The sequence below is a fragment of the Bos grunniens genome, chromosome 23, assembly GCF_055505025.1.
Source record: "Bos grunniens cultivar Pamir isolate PY7600 chromosome 23, Bosgru_T2T1.0, whole genome shotgun sequence".
NCBI classification, from domain to species: domain Eukaryota; kingdom Metazoa; phylum Chordata; class Mammalia; order Artiodactyla; family Bovidae; genus Bos; species Bos grunniens.
In genome coordinates this window covers 8,568,400-8,573,451 of record NC_141187.1, presented here as the reverse complement: position 1 = coordinate 8,573,451, position 5,052 = coordinate 8,568,400, and positions in this window count along the sequence as shown.

Genomic DNA, 5,052 nt, shown 5'->3' with positions numbered 1-5,052 from the left:
TATTGGTGTGGCTTCTTTTTTAACTCATGATATTTTATTTCTGGATACTTTAACTCTAGTAGGTTATCATGTCAAACTCAACATGCCTTCACCTGATACAGTTTGCCCTCATTAGGGAGAGAAATGGGAAAACCCCTAACTCATGGCTGACTCCTGCTCCCTGGTCTCCACACAGCACAATGGCTTTTACTCCTATTAGTCTGTGCAAAATATGTGAGCAAGGAAAGCAGAGCCTCTTTCTGATAATCTGCTCACACAATGGTGGAGGAAGCTGCTTGGTTTTTTTTTTGTTGTTTGTTTTTGTTTTTGTTTTTGCACTCTACTGTTTGTGACAATGTTCATGCCTAGTAGAGGCTGCCTTGAATATATAACTACCTTCAACCTTCACCACAGCTGGGAAAATAAGAGCTTCAAAGTGGGAAAAATAATACTTCAGATGCTGTTCTAACTCAGTCATCTCGGTTTTGTGAAAATAGTGTAATCAAAAATCACTGAAGTGAAATGTGAACAGCTTGGAAGGGCCCAGAACTCCCGTGTCCTCTCTGATGGCCTGTCCCGTGGCCTGTGGGGACTGTCCAGGGAGCCATGCTGCTGCCGCCCTGTGTGGGCGGTGGTGGTGTGGTGGGGCGCGTGGCGAATGGTGGCAACTCCCTTTGCCTGCACTTTCTTCTTGCTTTTCTCGAGGTCTGGGAGTTGCTTTGAAGGAGGGAGTGGCGTTAAGGTGAAAAGTGAAATTATTTTGGTGTTGGTGCAAGAGTCTCTGTTTTCTGCCTTGTATCAGAATCTCAGGGAAAATATTCACTTCTTCCGAGGACCTGGCACCTCCTCTGAACCATCTTATTGCTAAGAGCAGCACGTGTACTGGTTAGGAAGATGGGGTGCAGAACCAGACCTCTGGGGATTCAGTCATGACTGTAGCTGTGTGCCCTTGGATGAATTCTTCAACCTCTCTGTGTCTTGGTGTCATTTTCTGTAAAAGGATGATGTTAACAGTGGGGCCTCCCTGAATAAGGTTGCTGTGAAGCTTAAATAAATTAATATCTTGCAGAATGCTTGGAACAGTGCTTCGCATGTAGAAAAAGTGCTTGTAACTTAGCAAAGATTTTCACTGGGGAATTCAGCAGCATCATTAACTTCTTTTTTGGAAACACCTTTGACTCTACCTTCAAGTATTATATGGTCTCTCTTTGACATCTTTTTCTTTCACTTTTTCATCTGTCCCTTGTTGCTTTCTAGTTCTTCTTGATTTCTCTCTCCCCATTTTCCAACCTATCCAGAAACTTCCTGCCACTCAAGCCTTAAAAGTGCTTTTATTTATTTAGCTGTATTTTTTTGGCTGCACCTCTTGGCTTGTGGGATCTTAGTTCCTCGACCAGGAGTGAACCTGGGCCCTCGGCAGTGAAAGTGCAGAGTCGAAAACCACTGGACCACCAGAAAATTTCCAAACCTTCTTTTTAACTACACTGTGTGGCCCTAGGCAAGTCACACTCTCTCTCTGGGCCTCAAACGCCTCATCTGTACAGTGGTGGGCTTAGGTTAGGTGCTCTCTGATCAAGCATTCTGTGATACTGCCACTTATAATATTCAAGAAGCCTTCCAGACCCTCTCTCATCTGAGGTCCCCCTTTTAATAAAAAACTTCGTGCCTGCTCTTCCATGAACCTATTCCTAATCTTCCAGCCCTAACCAACCTTGACTGAACTCTTCCAAGACTTGAGGCACTCAGCCCCGGCTCTGCTCTCATGGCTACGCCATCTTGGCTCATGTGTTGGTTTTTTCACGCGACTGCTTTGTCATTTCAGTGATTCAGGGACCATAAACAGTTTACACGCCCGCCAACTCTCACCTTCCTTTATTGTCACTAGCACTGGAAGTTATTTGACTTTCAAATATTGGCAATTCAGTGGGCGTCAAGTGGTCTCATGTTTTAATTTGCTTTTCCTGCCTTACTAGTGAGGCTGGGCATCATCTCCTAGGTTTCTCTCTGTGTGAATTGCTGATTTATATTGTTCATCTATATTAAAAATGGTTTTTTCATGTGACTGTGGTGGTGGGGGGGGGTTCTGATATATTCTGTATAGTAATCCTATGTCAGCGTATAAATACTGTAAGTGCCTTCTTCCACTTTGCTGCTCATCAGTTAAGTTTGTATATGGTTCCTTCCCTAAATAGAATGATTTCATTTTCATGATCAAAACCCATATGGTGGGAAATCCCTGGGGGTCCAGTGGTTAAGACTGCCAATGGAGAAGGCACTGGTTTAATTCCTAGTCAGCAAACTAAGATACCACATACACGTGATGTGACCAAAAACTTAAAAAAACAAAAACAAAAACCCATATGGTTTGTGCTTTCATAATCTTAAGAAATTCTTTCCAAACCCAAGGCAGTAAAGTTATAATTTTTGCTGGAACATAAAGCACAGTGATAAGGTGAGTCTCCATATTCTCAGTGAGAATATTTTTTAAAAATTTTGACCAGTTTCAAAATATAAAGCTTTAGGTATATAGAAGTTATAGGCAAATAGTCAAATGTCTGCTAACTACTTTTATTTAGTTACTCACAAGTTTAAAATCACATAATGTATAACATGGTATTTTAACACATATTGCTGTTTCCACTTTCATGTTCCATAAAATAATTTTTATTCTAATTTTTCTCATGTATTTATTTTTGATTATGCTAATGGTTTCTAAATTATTTGATTGATTGATTTAAAAATAAATCCATTTATTTAAACTAAAACGCCCCACCAAAACCAGTGTGTTCTTTTCTCCTACCTCCTGGCCCCTGTCTCTGGCACCCACAAATCTGTTCTCTTCCCTTTCTATAAGCTTGTTTATTATTATTATTCCACATAATAAAGAGATTATATGATATTTTTCTTTCTCCAACTTATTTCATTTCACATAATGCCCTTGAGGTCCATCCATGTTGTTGAAAATGACAACATTTTATTTTTTATACTGAATAATATTCCATTATATGTACACATGACAATTTCTTTATTCTTTCATTCACTGATGGACAGTTATGTTGTTTCCATATTGTGTCTACAGTAAATAATGCTGCAGTGAACATGGGGGTGTATATATATATATATATATTTGAATTAATGTTTTTGTTTTCTTTGAATAAAGACCCAGAAGTGAAATTGCTAGATCATATGGTAGTTCTATTTTTATTTTTTTGAGGAATTTCTATACTGTTGCTGAATCCTTATGCAATATTGGTAAGAATGGAAGTTGGTTAAGCCACTGTGGAAAACAGTATGCATATGTCACATATTTATTAATTGAAATCATTTTAGAATAATGTATCTTCTCCAAAGAACTTTGAAAGAGTGGCCATAATTTGGAAAGGGAAAAACTTAAGGACTTATATCGAAGGTAATTCTCTCTTTTCTGATGAATAATTTTGGGTAAAAATGCTTTGCTTTATCTGGCCATCTATGATATTACACTAAGCCTTCTTCTACTGGTGTTTGTTATTCTCCTTTTACATTTGGATCTTTACTGATCTGGAGTTTTTGCATATGGTGTGAGTATGTTTACAACTTTCTTTTTCTCCAAACACTAAATTGACATTAATGTCATTTAGAAACTATTTGATTTATTCCCAGGAATTTTATCCCAAATTCTGCCATATGTGTGGATTTATCTCTGAATTATCCTGTTCAATTGGTTTGTCAGTTCCTTGTTCACTTAAACATGTTTATTTTTTAATTTTTATTATTTTTATTTTTTTAAATTATTTTTTTTAATCAGGGCCTCGATCAGAAGGACTTGGGCCCCCATGAGCGGCGCCGGGCCTGGGTCTTCCGTAAGCCACGTGTCCCGCGCCCCACCGCGGGGCAGGGATTCCGCGCTGGGTTGTTCCCTGTTCACTGGCCTTTACTGAGGGAATCCTGGTTAGTTTCTTTTCCTCCCCTGACCAATATGCTTAAATTCAGCGGGTTGTCATGTCTGATCTGAGGTCACGTAAACATGTTTAAATTATTAAGGCTTTTTAAAAATGTTTTCATATTTGACAGTGCTAGTTTCCATTTATTTGCCACCTCACTTCCCAGAAAACTACATTATGCTCTTCTTTATCAAAATTGTCTAAGATTCTCATGGACTTTATTATCATATATATTTTAGAATCAGTTTGTCAAATTCTCCCCAAATTCTGCTTTGATTTTTGTTAGAAATATGGGGGGAACCTGACTTCTTCATTGTGATAGGATGCCTCATCCATGAATAATGGTATGTCTCTTCACTTCTTGAGGTCTTCATTTATATACTTTAATAAAGTTTTCCTTTTATTCCATAAAGTTCTTATACTTTTGTATGTTAATTTCTAAATATATAAATATATTATGGTTTTTAAATTCCTGCTATAAATGGTTGGCAATTTTCAATTATTTTCTGATTATTAAGATATTATTATGGGGCTTCCCTGGTGGCTCAGATGGTGAAGAATCTGTCTCTAATGCAGGAAACCTGGGTTTGATCCCTCGGTCAGGGAGATCCCTTGGAGAAGGAAATGGCTACCCACTCCAGTGTTCTTGCCTGGAGAATTCCATGGACAGAGAAGCCTAGCTATAATCCATGGGGTCGCAAAGAGTCAGACAGGATTGAATGACTAATACTTTCACTTTTTCAAGATATTATAGTGTAGGATTTTGAATCATAAATCCTGAGTTGTCATCGTGCTATTACCCAGCATCTGGGTAAAGCTGAGCAGTCACTAACCTCCCTCTGCCTCCATTTTCTCATAGTTAAGATGAGAAGGTAATAACATGATTCAAGAGTGGTGGTGGCAGGACTTCCCTGGGGGTCCAGTGTCCAAGACTTCATGTTCCCAATGCAGGGGGCCCGAGTTTGATCCCTGGTCAGGGAATAAGATCCAACATGCCACAACTAAAGATCCTGCAAGCTGCAACTAAGTCCTGGCTCAGTCAAATAAATTAAATGTTTTTTAAAAAAGACTTGTGGTGGCAAATCAGGGAAAATATATGCTAGCAGTTCAAGTAATCTGGCTACAGGATGGAAAGATGTTGAACTAGTTA